Below are 16,619 nucleotides of genomic sequence, written 5' to 3' on the forward strand. Positions count from 1 at the left end.
TTCTAGAAGCGGTATTGAATTTGTTCTTTTAAATTGCTGGCCAGTTAAAAGGGAGCTTCCAGGTCATCCTGAGCCTATTTGTTGTCCGCACTGCCATCCAAGTCTTGCATAAAGTGATCACCCCGATACCTCAGACAGGTGTAAACCTTTGTCCTGCACATCCCAAACCCTCCTGTACCTCTCATCTACATGCTTTTCACTCTTCAGGAATGCGTCTTTTGGAGCGTGTAACGATATGTGGGTGGTTGTAGCATTCTTCATTGCTCCTTTTATTCACCAAGGCACTGAGCAGTGTGTTGCAGATCTATTCTGAGAAAATAGTCAGGTTATTATATATTATTTTGAATGTTGTATGAGAGCCATACAAGCATTTTAGCGTACAGCATGCTTTGTTGTACCTTATGGACAGGAAATGGCCTATTTTGAGTCCACGGAAACTTGTCCATTCCATGTACAGCTCCAAAATTTGTGGTTAAATCCTGTTGCATCTAGGATATCTGTAACAGAAGGCTTTGCCGCACAGCGCCACAGTCATGTCACCTGTCTATATTGCGCCATTTCTACTTGTATGGAAAACTAGCATATACACCCCTTAAATCTGGCACCTCTGGCAAAACCTGGTGGAAATGTTTATAGAGCAACTTGTGATTGCAGAATGGTAAAGTAAACTCCATAATTTTTTTTTTTTATTTGCCGATTTATTTTTCGTATATAGGGAAGAAACACTAAGAATGCAATGGATATTGCAAGCTCTAGAAACCTTTTGCAAAATGAAATAGTTAAAGGGAACCTGTCACATTGCATTCTATCCGATCTGTGGACAGCATAGTATAGAGAATAAGAGTCTGAGCATAATGATATATAGGTTTGCTAGTATTTTATTCATTAAAATGTCTTTGTATGTATGAGTCCTGTGGGCAGTCCTACCTGGGATTGACACTTTCATGTATAAATGGGCATGCAGCGATAGCTGTAATTCACTGAATAGGACTAACCAATGGTCTTAGTTTGCATACAATCGCCAGGATAACAATGAATGCAGGTTTTATCGAAACGTTGCCCATAGAATTGGACATCCATCTGAACAGCTCCTCCTGATCTATACCATTCTGCCTGCAGATATAATCCCTTTTTAACAATTCTGCTGACTTCCACTGAGAGGTGTAAACATGGCTGATCCCTTTTCCTCAGTTTCATCATCGCGATTGTGTGAAATTGGTTAAAGTACAGTAGTAGGAGAATAATTTTTTCTTCTCAACTTCACCTTGTTCCAGCGGAGCCAGATGACGCAGCGTAGAGTCAGTGTATACATGAATGGTTTTTGATTCCAGGCTGTATGTATATTAAATGTACGGAAGACTTTTTGAGGATTTCTCATAAATTTATTCCTTCCTGGATAAAAAAAAAAATCCCTGAAATCAAATTTGATTTGTTTGATGCATTGCACATTATTGAAGTGTATTTTGCTATTTGTTTTCCACCCTCTACAAGCGGGGAGCAGTCTTAAAATGCACATTTTTTGTTTAAAAATGTGCCCACATATATCCGATATATGCATAATTTTACTATAATTTGCCCATGACAGGAAAGACACATTATGCTAATCTACAAATTGTGAGCCCACTTTGTTCTCTGTACTGTGCAGCTGTTGTTAGTGGGTACTGCAACTCCATTCCCCTTCACCTAAATTGGAGAAAACTTTTAAGAGAACACAGAACTGTAATTTTTGTTATCTGGATTGGTGGGGGTCAGATCTCACCCAACCCCAGAAATCATTATGTCATCAATTACCGATACGAGGACGCCTCTTTTAAAGGGAACCAGTCATGTCCCCAAATGCTGTTAATCTGCAAGGCAAAAGCATTACTATACAGTTCAGCCACCTTATTGAAAGTGTGGCTACCAGGAGAAAATTATCATAATTCTTCACGAAAACTGACGATAGTCTGTGATCAGTACACAGTGAGTGACTACGCATCTGTGCAGTGCGAGCTGTGAAAGTGGCGGGACGTGCTTACTGCCATGGCTCGCAATGCTGTGAGCGGAGACTGTAGCTGTTCTTGGCATGCCTCAATCACTGAAATGTTTAAAAGAACTAGGAATGTTTAGTTTGCAAAAGAGACAGCTGAGAGGAGATTTAATAGCGGTCTACAAATATCTGAAAGGCAGTCAAAATGCAGAAGGAACCACCGTATTCTTATTAGCACAAGGAAATACAAAAAGCAATGGGATGAAACTAAAAGGAAGGAGATTCAGATTAGGCTGCTTTCACACTTGCGTTGTTTTGCATCCGTCACAATCAGTTGTGTGACTGATGCAACGGATGCGTTGCATATAGTGTTACAACTGATGTGATTGATGCTGCAAAAACGTGATCTGTTGTTGTTTTTTACTGTTTTACCGGCGGCCAGCTTTTGTGAACGATCAGCTGATTGCCCGGCGGCCGGCTTACAAAAGGCGGCTGCCGGCCGATTAGCTGATCGTTCACAAAAGGCGGCCGCCGGGCGATCAGCTGATTCTTCACAAAAGGCGACCGCCAGGCGATCAGCTGATCGTCACAAAAGGCGGCCGTCGGGCGATCAGCTGATCGTCAAAAAAGGTGTCCGCCGTCCGGAACTGAATTTATAGTAGATGATGGTTTTTCACTCTGTGCATGCTCACAGTAAAAAAAACGATCCGCCACACACAAAAAAAAGTTACATTCAGTGTTGCTCCCGCCTGAGTCAGTCAGTAAACGACTGATCCATCACGCGGCAGATGCAACTCAGGGCCATCAGTCACAATCCGTCGCTAATAGAAGTCTATGGGGAAAAAACTAATTCCTGCAAAATATTTTGTAAGATACAGTAATTCCTCAAGGCGACGGATTGTGACTGATGCAAAACAACGCAAGTGTGAAAACAGTCTTAGACATTAGGAAAAACTTTAACAGTGAGGGTAGTCAGAGTGTGGAACAGGCTACCATGGGATATAGTGAGCTCTTCATCAATGGAAATCTTTAAGTGGAAGCTGGATAAATATATAGCTGGGATGATTTAAGAAAACCTGCACTCACAGGAGGTTGGACCCGATTGCCCTTAAGGTCCCTTCCAACTCTACCGTTCTATGAAAGCCAGTAGCTCCCAGGAGAAATAAAGTTCATTTTCTTCTGGTAGCTGCAGTTTCGGTAAGGTAGCTGGATAACCGTGTAACACTATTTTATTTACTTGCAGATTGACCCTATACAGGTTAATAATGTTCTGGAGACCAGGCTGGTTCCCTTTAGGGACTTTTCTGCAAACCTAAAGAAAGGAAATGGCAATAGATGTCAGGTTTCATGGCTTATGTTAAATCCTTAGTGTCAACATTTTAAAGTTCATGGGGTATTTGCAAAACCCCTCTATTTATTTATTTAGAGTTTTTAGCAAAATTCTTTTGCTTAAAATTATCCTGTTTTATTTCTATAGCTTCTATGCAGACCTATTTGCTTTCATGATGTATGATCAAAAATTAAGGGTGTAGTCTGAGTCTGCAGTCTTTTGTTGCTAAAATTTCTTGCTAACTTGACCTATACACCGTGGGTTTTGTTTCATTATTTTTTTACAGCCTGTATCTATGAATATTGGAATATTGGAGTTTTGAACACAAAAAGGAAGCAAAGTTAAAGGGGTTGTCTGGCAAAAGCCATAAGTCTACAGCACTCTCGCTGCAGATTTGTGAATCCTCATGTCGCGCACACACTGTGTTGCAAAGATTTGCCGCATTTAGAGCCGGGAATGGTGGTCACGGAGCCACGAGTATGTGATGTGTACTCCGGCCACATTTCAACTAGATGGGCGCAGCTTTGCTCAGTGCAAGTGTACTGAACGAGGCTGTGCCAATCTAGTTGTAATGTGGCCGAGAGTCTGCATATCACATACTCACGGCCACGTAACCGCTGTTCCTGGCTTTGACTCCTGCGAATCTTTGCAACACACATTGCGTGTGGCATGAGGATTCACAAATCTACAGACTTATAAATTTAGACTGGATAATTCCTTTTAAGAATTAAGCAAAGATGCATTACGTCCAATTTTAGATTTTGGTTCTTGTTTTATGGAACAGGCCGTGTAGGCACTATTAAAGGGAATTTATAATCGGAAAATTACATATATGAGCATTTCTGCTATTTTTATTTTAGGTAACCAACCATTCAAGGCCCCCCCTTATGCACGTGCATAAAAAATACGTACATGAAAAACAAAAAACAATCGGTGTCCTCAGTGTGCACAATAGTGTGCCATTTAATGTGTTTTTCTAGTATGCCTAAAGAAAGCATGAAATTACAAAGCTGTGCCTTTACTTTGCAAAGTAAACTCCTACAGCGCATTGATGCCGTCAATGTGCTGTACATGTTTTTCATGGACCTGTACAATTGCATTGGCCCTTGTCATCCGTGCTGCCAGAAAAAAACCTGACATGTCTCCTTGTGGTTCACACAGTCCATGTGAAAAGGAGATCAGAAGATCACAATAGAGTACGTGTGGCATCTGTGGGGGCAATAAAACAAACTGATGCCACAAGAATATACGAAGGAGGCCTGAAATAGAGTTCTGACTATTCATTTTCAAACTCTGGAGTATGCAAAATATGACCTTTCTGGTTTCCGCCTTGTAGCTTTCGAGCCTGGGAGAGTTCACAGTTGTTCCAATTAAGAAGTGGAAGAATATAACACCTTTTAAAGGGTTTTATTTCCTTCCTATTGCGATGTTACAATAATAAACTCGGGGGTTACTCCAGTGCTGTATCTTTTATGCTGCATAAGTCTTTACTGACAGACTGCAGTTGTGTCGTAAACACGGTAGCCAATTTGTGGGCTCTGCGGCTCTATTGATATAGACTGCTTAAAGGTGTTGTCCACTACTAGGACAACCTATTCTCATTCACCATGTTTGGCCCCGCTGTGCCAGCGCCTTTCCGTCCTTGTGACATCACACAAGTCCTCCGCCCAGTCACCGCCAGCTTCTCTTTCTGCCTTTGGACACATCAGTAATTAACAGGAAGTGGGTGGCTATCCATAGCTCTCACTTCCTGTTGATTTTCTCATTCGTCTGAAGGCGGAGAGAGAAGCTGGCGGTGACTTGGCACATGACTCGTGTGACTTCACAACCTCCCGTAATCCCTGAGAATGGAACTCCGGCATAGGAGATGAGTAAACTCCTTTTTATTTTAAAGAGGCCAAATATGGTAAAACTCTCTCATTCCCCATAAGTAGACAACCCCTTTAATCCATTCAGTCTAGTGACTGTGGCAATGCTGAACCTGAGGATGACTAATGCTTGGGGCTTTTTCTTTCTTTAAATTAACCTAGCAATAGCTAGTGGTTATGGTGAAAGATATAAATAATATATATTTTGCTCCCCCAAATGTAGATTTAACAGTACAAAAACGAAATGAAAATGTACATCATGGATGACTGTTGACTTCCACCTGCAAGATAAGCAGTGCCAGGGGGGGCTGGATTACACATCTGTTCTATAACTTTTGAGTGATTTTAATTGTGGGCTGTCTATGGGCTAACATGGCAGCCAGTGGCCCCCATGGTTAGACAGGGGTGAAATATTCATGCAATAATGCTTTGCAATGCCCAAGCATTATAGCCGTAATTAAACCGCTTCTAGCCCCTGAATAAAGCAAAGGAATTTAAATCCAACAAATGGAATAAAAATATATTCTCATGATTTTTTTTTTTTTTATTTTGTTTTAATAGTATAAATGAAAATGAATATTTTCATTTTTTTTTAACGAAAAGTAAAACACACATATTTATTCCGCAAACAAAAGTATAAAAAAGTCAACCTGAATTTTTGGTATGGCCATAATCCTGTAAATTAATAGAATAAAGATAACCTACTTTGCACGGCTCAAACAAAAACGATGGTGGAATTACTGGTTTGGTTTTTTTTGTTGTCTCATTGAATATCTATATTCCCCAAGAATTATTTTACATGAAATCTACACATTTTTGGCCCACCCTAGATCATTCGGGGCTGAGCTAAAAAAAAATAAAAAATGTAAGTCTTTCTGCAGCTCCTCTACTGTTATGTTCCTCTTCTATATATGATACTTGATGAATGAAGCTAAAATTGAATGCATGAAATATTCCACCTAATTAAAAATTAGCTGGTGGTTTAATTTTTACTTCATAAATCAATAGTACACATGAAAAGAAGCAACTTTGTAATATATGTTTTTGGAGAAATCTGTTTCTTTCTCCTCTAGGGCTGATCTTTCAATTCACCGGTAAGATCTGTAGTCATTGATGACAATTTTTCATTTAACTTCTATACAGAGTGGAGGGAGGAACTGGAGGCATATACATTCTGCCGCAGGTTCCATAGAACCTTCTGAGCAACAACCATTTGCTATCTGTTAGATGAAATTAGTCTTCAGTTTAATACAGATTTTTCCCATGTAAAATTAGAATTTTGAGAATGACTTCTCAGTCCAGGAGGAGAAAGGAACGGATTTCTTATATATTGCAAAGGCCTTATTTTTAAATGTACAAATTGATTTTTGAAAAGAAAGTTAAAACAATAATTATTCTTTGATTGGGAAAAAAATGGGAGATAAATTTCTACAGTATAGTCCAGTAATTTGTAGTTGATACCTGCCTCGGAAATGACTACAATATCTGCACTGCGGGCAGGGACTGGTCAGTTGTTGTGTGGCGGTGACAATCTTATTCTCCCTGGGTGCTTTTGCAAAACCCCTCTGTATTTGTAAGCCATGTTCCTTCCATTTATTTTGATAGATTTTTCTTTCTCTGTTGGTATTTGCACATTATTCAAAGTAATAACTGGAGGAAAGGGAATTTCGGCCCACAGATATAACTGTGCAGGGACACCTCTTGGTAGAGTTTGGCTCTAGTGTTGAATTTCCCCATAAGATCATATTGTATCCCACCAATTCCTTTAGCGCACAATACTGTAGTGATGACAATAAGGATTAAATCGGGAAAACTACTTCTGATGTGTAATGCATATTAAATCAAAGCAAAAAGGTAGTGGCTGTGTATTTTCTGCTGCATGCATTTGGGAACTTAAAGGCAAAAGTGACTGGCAATAAGAAATTCTGTGCCAGTCATCCGTGAAGTAAAAAGCAGATATCTACTTACAAATATGAATGACAAAGCTTTATGGTCTGTCATCAGGATTTCATGATGTCCATTTTTCTTTCGTGACAATAGTTCATACATTTTTTATTTATTCATTTATTTAATAAACTTGGGAAAAAACTGTCCAGGTTCTCGTTGTACCCAGATATAAAAGGGAACAGGTTACTCTTTAGGCTTATTTATAGTTTTGAGTGATGGTTGGGTAACCTCATTTCTGGATCATTTATGAATTCTTGTCTGATGTAAATAAATGCTAGTACCATTTAAGCAGCTTTTTGTGACTCCCACAGCCCCAGAAGTTGTTTCACCACCTAATTTTGTGTTAACAATCCAGGTTGGTACTGTTAACATCTATGTCAAGGGAAAAAGTCCAATCAAAGAAACTTTTCAACTACACCGCATGTACAATTTGTTTTCTATAGTTGCAGGATGGTTTCTATATTGTAGCGACCTGTGGCACAGCTATTAAGCGCCTTCCCAATGTAAAATACAGTGATGCACCCTTTAGACTGCTTTCACACATCCATTTTTTTGCCGTCTGGCACAATCCGGCAAAAAGACTCATGCAACGGATCCGTCGAAAAAAAGGATCCGTTGCATCAGGTTTTTCCATGCATTCCTCCCATTTTTTTGATGGATCCGTTGTGCTACTGAGCATGCACAGTTCAAAAAGCCGGATCCGTCGTTTGATTCCGTCATGTCAGATGATGACGGATCTGGCGCCCATAGGCTTTCATTGTAACTCACGGAACCGGATCCGCCGCCATACGGTTATTCGCCGGAGACAAAAAAACGCTGCAAGCAGCGTTTTATCCGGCCGCCGGATCAGCTATTTACGCCGGATCTGGCAAAAGCCGGGTGCAACGCAAGTCCATGCTGCACAATCCGGCGCTAATACAAGTCTATGGAGGAAAGAACGGATCCGGCGGCAACACACGCCGGATTTGTTCTTTCCGATTTTTACTGGATTGTGCCGCACGGCAAAAAACAGATGTGTGAAAGCAGCCTTAAGATCACAAACACATTTCTAGATTGCCATCCTTCAGTATTTATGCTCAATTGTTAATGAAATTGGGGTTTTCCCTTGGCTTTGTTGAAATCTTTCCAAGTAAATTATATTGTATTCACTAATTCTATTTTTTTTCTTTTTTTTTTTTTTATTCTGTGTTGTGCCACTCCTTATTTTCCTCCTGCAAATTAATGAAATTGACAACTGGGTGTGTTCCCTGACACTGTCCATCCAGTGGTGGCCATATCAAACTATGTAGAGTCCACTTGATACTAACAAGATAACGGCAGAGAAGACCATGGTGAACCTATCAATGCTCGCATAAGGTTGATCTTCCTACAGAGCGTTCATCAATCAAGTCGCCATGTGTCAAGATTGAGCATTCAAAGAAAGACCCTCTGCTGTGATAAGTTAAATGGCAACACCCAGATGTCCATTTATTAATACAATTGTGGGAAGAATAATGGTAATGGCACAATGCAGAGTTATAAGAAAATAAACTGAAGAAATGATATTTTGTTAGGAATAGCGGTAGTTACTTAAACAGCCATAGGGGTAGAAAGGACTGTTCCTCTTTAAAGATCAGTATAATATAATATGATAGCCATCACTGCAGAATGTATTGGAGGACCTGTAAGTAGGACCAAAGTAAACTGTTTTTGCTCTTATTTTATTCCCACTGCACTTGAGTACATTGTGTGGGTTTTGTGTTTTTGGTTTTTTTTTGGTTTTTTTTTTTCATGATCTGCATTATTGTTCTGGAGATATGGGTCTTCTTTTAATGTGCACAATATGATTTTATGGTCTTTATCAACGGGTGTTGCTCACAGGTTAATTATACAGAGCTGACCAAAGACAAGGCTTTAGAAAATAATGTCAATGCCTCCTTGCTAAAGAAAATCCCTAAATTGCAGCCATATACAGTGGAACCTTGCTTAACGAGAACAATCCGTTCTGGGACTGTGCTTGTTAACCAAGTTATTCGTTAGGCAAAGCAAGATTTCCCATAGGAAATCATTGCAATGCAGACAATTCGTTCCACAACGTGTTAAATTTCCCATCCTGGTCCCCTATTCTGTCATTCCACACACGTGCAAACACACACAAACTCACACAAACACACACATGCACGCATGCACACTCACATATTATATGCTCACCTTACCTTCCGTTCCATCGCCGGTCTCCTGGGACTTGCTGTTCTCTGGTACGGGGCCGGGCTGTGTATCGCGTTACCATAATGACGAGGGAGGAACTTCCTGGCTAGAGCGTTGACATCAAAGGCAGAGCCGCTTGCCTCTGATTGGCCAGCGCGCTGCCTTTCAGTAGCGGCGATAGGATGTTCCTCCCTCGTTGCTATGGATGCCGATACACAGTGTGGACTGGAGCGCAGCGGCAAACTACAGGACCCAGGAGGCCGGCGATGAAACGAAAGGTACACATAATGTTATATTATATGCTCACCTTACCTTCCGTTCCATCGCAGGCCTCCTGGGTCTTGTAGTTCGCCACGAGGACGTCGCGATGTACCCGGGAACTACAAGAACCATGAGGCCGGCGGTGGAACGGAAGGTAAGGTGAGCATAATACTGTATGTATGTGCGTGCGTGTGTGTGTGTTTGTGAGTGTTTGTACGTACATGTGTGTGTTCATGTGGACTGCAAGTGCGGGTCAGAGTGCGGTGGATGTACGGAACTGGAAGTGTGTGCAGTGAGGATTTCGCTCGTACAGTAAAGCTTTCTCGTAAAGTGGGTTACAAATTTACAGAAAGCTTTGCTTGTTAAGTGAAATTCTCGTTAAGTGGGATACTCGTTAAGCGAGGAACCACTGTATGCCTAGATCAAATATCAATATTGATGCACTACAGGATGCAGTAGACCCCCTATGATAACTGATCAGCACAGGTGCTAAATACTGATAATTCAATCACCCTCACACACCTACCACTAATGGGTGGACTTGGTTGCCTAGTATTATAATTAGTGATGAGCAAGCACTGCCATGCTCGGGTGCTCTGTACTCGTAACAAGCAGTTGGATGCTCGGATGGGTGCAATTTGAGTACCCAAGTATAATGGAAGTCATTGGGGGACGCAAGCATTTTTGTTCTTCATTTTCTGACTTATAAAACCAGAAAATATAGTGTAGATGGTGAGAATTGGGGTGTATGCCCTTGCAGGCCACACTTGTAGAGTGCTGGGCATCCTACCTGCTCCAATAGCATAAATGTCAGCAATAGGCTGTAAGATGGCATGGTGTACTACACTAAAATCTGTGACTGGTGCCCAATGCAAGCATTATCCATGTACAGCTATAATTAGTGATGAGCAAGCACTACCATGCTCAGGTGCTCGGTACTCATTAAGAGCAGTTGGACTCTCGGATGAGTGTGACGCAAGTACCCCAGTATAATTGAAGTCAATGGGGGACTGAAGCATTTTTCTAGATTTCCCAGAAAATACATGGGGTATTAGTTGATACTTTTGCCAAAACATGCAATCTGCGTCAAGGGTCCTCATTTGTCTTTTGAATCCTTAGGTTAAAATTTAAAAGCCATTTACTGAAAAAAAAATGACAAATCCCCAAAAAAATCACACAAAAAAGCAGGCATAGTTACCAAGATGTGGTAATATTATTAATGCACCATAGGATGCAGCAGGCCCTCATGATATAAAGCGGAGATAACACCATTTGTAATACCATCACTCTCACCTGGCAATCATGATGGGGGGGTCATTGCCTATGGTAGATAGATGCACACAGATAAGACTTGGTAAAGAACATAAAAATTAACATATTAAGAAAACTAAAAGAGGACCATGTCTCTGGACCTATGTCAGATTTTAAAATCACAGGTAGGCAGCAATATTGAGGGCAAAAATTGTACACTTGTGACCTGGTGATTTGTCCTCTTTACGAATGGCTTCTGCAGTTGCGTGTGTTTTTTTTTTTTTTTTTTTTTTGTTTTTTTTTTTTTTTTTTTTGAAGGACAGCCTATAGGTTTAATTGTGCCAACAGTTTTAAAGTTCTTGCCAGCAACAGAACAGAATAAGCTGTAGTCACTACGTGAATTAGTTTTCAGATTTTTTTTTTTATTTTATTTTTTTTTAAATTCCTAATTTTTCATGTCCGCCTCTTTCAGCCATACTAGTGCTTGGGTAGGAAAGATAACATGTCTGGAACCTCAGATACTCTATCTTCTAGAGCCATTTTTTCTGTTCATAAATCCACTGGAATGAGCTAACTGCCCGATTATAAATGCTATTACTCCACTGTGACCAGTACTGACCTCTGCTCTGTCCTGCAGGGACATATCCTCACCATAGTTTTTTTTTTTTTTTTTTTTTTTTTATTTGTTTGGGGCTTTATTTTAAATCATTTACTTTTGATATTTCTATGTTTTATTTAATACCACTTGGTGTGGTGATAAAATGCAGCATCATAATGTGATTTGTACAAACTTCTTGCTTTTTATAATTTTCTTGGAGCTATTGAGCTATTTAACAAACTGTGATCTGGGATTCTTAGACATTGAGAGGTTTGTCAGTAATGCTGATTTTTGGGTACCTACTATAATGTATAATGTCTACATACCTGGCTGGAGTAAGATTTGTGGTGGTCGCATGCACTGCTGACTGAGGTGCACGCTTCTTAAGGAATCAGAAGTGTGTGACTCAAACACACACCCTCATCAAGACCAGCAGCGTTCACGTCCGTTTTGATGCATTTGGGCCTAAATGTTCTACATATGAAGAGAGAGAAATACATTTCTGTCTGTATTAACCACTATAGAAAACCATGTAAAATTGCTTAATTACAAAGTTTACTCTATACATTTGTATGCAGTAAGCTCCCCCTAGTGGTGGGTTCCAAGCAGTCAGATGTGCTCTTTTAACTCGTTCTCATAGGTGGCTGAAATGCGTTGTGAAGGCATGATCTCTTGACATCTGGTATGGAGAGATTCCTTTTACACTTTGGGCTGCAAGTATTCAGCAAGTTCTGTACGTGGGTCCTACCTATAAATTAGAATAGGACCTGTGCACCATATTTGCTGGCTTTTTTGATGCTTTGGCAAATATACCTCGTAGTGTGCAGTGGCATCTCCATCTTTTAGCATCAGATGAGAGAGTAGGTATACAATCTGTATTTCAGGTTTTTAAGCCTAGTTTCAACTATTGTGAAGATTCTAAATTAATCTGTGCAGTATGTTGGCCCTAAAAAATGACTTCCTGTTACAAGGGTGGCCATTTTTACAGACCTGGATAGCACTTTGCCTTTTATAGTGCCACTCAGCTATAGAACTGGTACAGGACATATCCAATAAACTTAATTTGTTGGTCTTATGGCTAAAAGCAACTTTCTAAAGAAAAAAAATATATATATATATAATTTCAAATGTCAATTACTTCTGTTATTTCTAGAATGTGGAAATGCATTTTTCAAATTTCCCGTTTTAAAGATATCAGAAATTTTGTTCAGCTGGCATTCATTGGAAAATGCTGGTATGAATCATCAATGTATTACATTTTCCGATACTTGTGGGTGTCAAAAATTTGGTATACTCGTGTAATCAATCGGCAATAAGAAAACGATTAAAACAAACATGATCTTTGCATTTTCTGTAAAAATTAGGGATTTCTAAACACTGGGGTATAGGAAGCCCCACATAACCAGTTGCGTGACAAAAATCCCATCTCACCAGTTGAGGGTTAAATGTAAAGGGTAATTAAACTTGGTTATAGTATGTTTTTCTTAATATATTTAGTTGGCATTTGACTTGCCTGCAGATCATTAGGGGTTTGAGTCCTGTGACTCCGCTTATTTGTGCACTAGACGTGTCTGAGCCTGGTCGTTGGCCATTGAAACCGTACTCTGGGCTATCTCCTTGCGCTGAGGTGCATTTTTCTTGGAGAGGCTTAGTGCGTGATCGGTGGGAGTCTCAGGACCTGGTTCCACATATCTGCAGACAATTCAAGTATGCCTACTAAATCTGACAAAGTTCAGTTACTCTTTGAGGGGGGGAATTACAAATTACTCAGAGGAGCCGATGTGCAGGCAGTTATAAACCTAAGCACGTATAGGTTGTAGTGTTGTCTAGACTAAAGCAAGAAACTTTCTGCTTTCAACTCTATCCAGCAGTGGGTATCGATTGCTCTTAGTTGATTACCATAGGCAAACCCCCTTCCTGTACTGCTAAATCCACCAAAATATGTCTAGTCTTGCTGTTGATTGATTGGTCTTTTTTTTGACAAATTACCATTTCATATTCTTTTTACTTGAAGTATATCTTTCTCCTGAACCTTGTAGCAGTTCTGTTCAAGTTAATCTATCACCTAAACAAGTGGAGGCTGTATGTGGATTTTTTTGAGTCCCTATGATCTGTGAGTTTTGATAAGTTTTGATAAGCTGTATGCTGGCATTGCCTGTGTAATGAACTCAGTCACAGTTTGTTTTTTTTGGGGGTTTTTTTTGTTTGTTTTTTGCCAACTTAATGGTGAAAAGGAAGAGGACATGTCCTCTGAATCAAAAGTCTGACCTGGGCTCAAGGTGCTGCTGAATCATTGAGATGGAGTTGTTTCACCTCTTTGATCAAAACCTAGAATTTTGGCTGTGCTAAGCTTAATATGATATTTGCTTTAAAATCGTTCTCTGGGATCATCAGATGCAGTTAATTGAACTGAGCACACATATATACAGATTTCATTCCTGGAGAACCAGTCCCTGACGCCATGTAATAAGGTGCTCCTGTATTTGTTTACATGGGCCACCTCCTAGGAATCACACACCCAGAATCTGGGGAGAGCCATTCAATAAATTGCTTTTGCTATTCCTGGAGAATCTCTTCAAATTCTTGTTTTCATCAAGAGACGGCCATTTATAGCCTTTTGCAGTCAACATCTATTCAAAATGCCTAGTGTTAAACCAGGTATAAGCTTCAAAATACTTTATGTAGCTTTGGTGTTACCATGACAGTATTGTAAATGTAACTTCCTATTTTTATATTTCAAATGTCAGCTTTATTTATATGTAACTTGACCTTTTTTTCTTTTTTTTTTTTTTTTTTTTTTTTTTTTTTTTAGAGAATGTCAAAATGTTAAATCTGTGGCAGACCAGCTGTGTCTAGTCAAGGTACAGGGTTTCTGCTAATGATATATAATGTTGTGACAAGAAAATTTTTGGGAAAAATATACCATAATATTTTGACCTTATAAATTGGACAGAAAGAAGCCGTTAATATTACATTATAAAAATGTATTTTATTTTATTACTAAAATTTTAAGGTGGTGAATGCTAAAAAACTGTCCATCCTACACTGGTCAACCATTTGAACTGATCAATGACTTTTCAGCTGTTTATACATGGCAGCGAGTCGTTAACTTATTTTATTATTTTTCAGAGTGCATTACAGATTCATTTTATGTGTATATTGAGAGCTCTCTATAAATGTCCCTAATGTGTTTCCCTCCAAATTATTGGCCTAGATATAATAAGGAATAAAACCAAGATGAATTGAGAAACTGGAGAGTATTTGCTTTAATGAAGATGTTCATTGTAAAATTGGGGCATGTACTGCCCTAACTGTTTAATGAAATAAATTGTTCACTTTATTTGTTAGATTCTTTTTAGACTCCCAGGTGACCAAAAGTCAATCTGTTACTCAACCTATTGTAAAAATCTGTGCACGCGCAAATACATTTTATTCATCTAGATGGGGCTGTTTCTTTAACAAGCACATCACTTTGCAAAATAGGTCTTACAAACATAGTGAGTATTAGTAGTCTCTATACAAAAACTGCATGACCTGGCTTTGACTGATCACTTCAACCAACTCCTTGCTGAAGACCTTATTAACTAGAGAATGGTTGCTATCTGGGCAATATGGGCTGAGCTGGACATATAAAGGTTGTATTTGTGTTTCCCTGGCCAAATACTTCGTTAACTGATGTTAAATTGGTTTCTTTTCAATATTCTTAATATAGGAAAAACACAATGAACACAATATATACAATGCAACTATTGATCAATACATGGTGGCATCTTGGCAGGAAAAGTAACCTAATGGGATTGTACGCAACAGAATGGTACTTGGTTCTTGGTGGAATGACCTTGGGTGTGGAGTTCAGGCCCAAATATTTAGTTAGTTTTTCCTCGCATGTCATTAATATGCAATTAGGTATAAATAAAGTGTGATCCACAATAAAACTTCTTGAGTAATCAACTCTATAAAACAGGTACAGCAGATGTCAGAAGTGGGATGGGGGCTAGATAGAAGAAAGTAAAGGCCCAGTCACACACTACTTACCAGCGATCCCGAAAACTATGCGACCTGATAGGGATCGCATGTAAGTCGCTGGGAGGTCGCAGGTGAGATGTCACACAGTCAGATTTTACCAGCGATGCAGGAACAATACAGGTCGCAGTAGCGACCTGTATAACTATCTCAGCAGTCACTGGGACTCTGTCACACAGTGTCAAACACAGCGATGGGTCCTGCCCAGCAGGACATCTCCTTTGAAGAAAATGGCCTGGACCATTCTTCAACTAGAGATTCCACAGCAGGGGCCTGATCGCTGGTAGGTGTCACACATAACAAGATCGCTAACGGGATCGCTACTGCGTCACGGAAACCGTGATTCAGCTGCGATCTCGCATCTCGTTATGTGTGACGGTACCTTTTAGTGGTGGACTTGGTGAAGATAAGCTAAACCGGTTTCATTGTTTATACTTTAGCCTCATTTGCACCATCACAATGGATTTGAAACAAAGCTATCAACATTAGCTTTAATTGAAAGTTTTACAAAAAGGTGTATTTTATTTTTAATAAGCTACACAAGGGGTATTCAATTACTTCTCTACCCCAGAATATTCTGTCTGTTACACTATGTTCACACATTGTGTTTTTTGCAGCTTTTGTTATGCAAATGTAAAGATGTTTTTTCTAGCACCCATGACTGCACCAGGAGAGAGGGGATCTGTCCTTCAAGGACAGGAAACCTCCAGGATAAAAAGGGGCGGTACCCCTCCCCACATCAGTTGGTTTCCTGTCCTTGAACAGGGAGCCTCCAGGAATTTTCTCGGAATTCAGGATGGTCCGATTAGGGATGAAGATTGAAGTTCCAGCCGGCTCTGGCAGAGGCACGGGTCCTGCTGTGGCCTGCCGAGGTGCTGTAGACACACCGCAGCAGACCCACGGGGGTTCTGGCTACGTGCGGGGACACTCTTTTCCAGGACGCCACGAGGGCTGAAATCTGAGAACACAGCTCTTGTACGGGAGCACGGAGGTAGTTTTCAGTCCAGGGGGAGCGGGTAAGCGTCACTTACTTGGTCGGCGGCGTTCTTCCGGCTGCAGGTTCCATGGTGCTTCTGGTATTGCTGGGGAGCGCCATATTGTGTGTGGTGGGAGATGCACCTATTGCAGTGCCCATGCGCGAGGTGTCCCTCCCCCCCCCCCCCTTTTTGGGCACCCCATTTCGGT

Source organism: Anomaloglossus baeobatrachus, chromosome 4, assembly GCF_048569485.1.
Source record: "Anomaloglossus baeobatrachus isolate aAnoBae1 chromosome 4, aAnoBae1.hap1, whole genome shotgun sequence".
Classification (NCBI taxonomy): Eukaryota; Metazoa; Chordata; class Amphibia; order Anura; family Aromobatidae; genus Anomaloglossus; species Anomaloglossus baeobatrachus.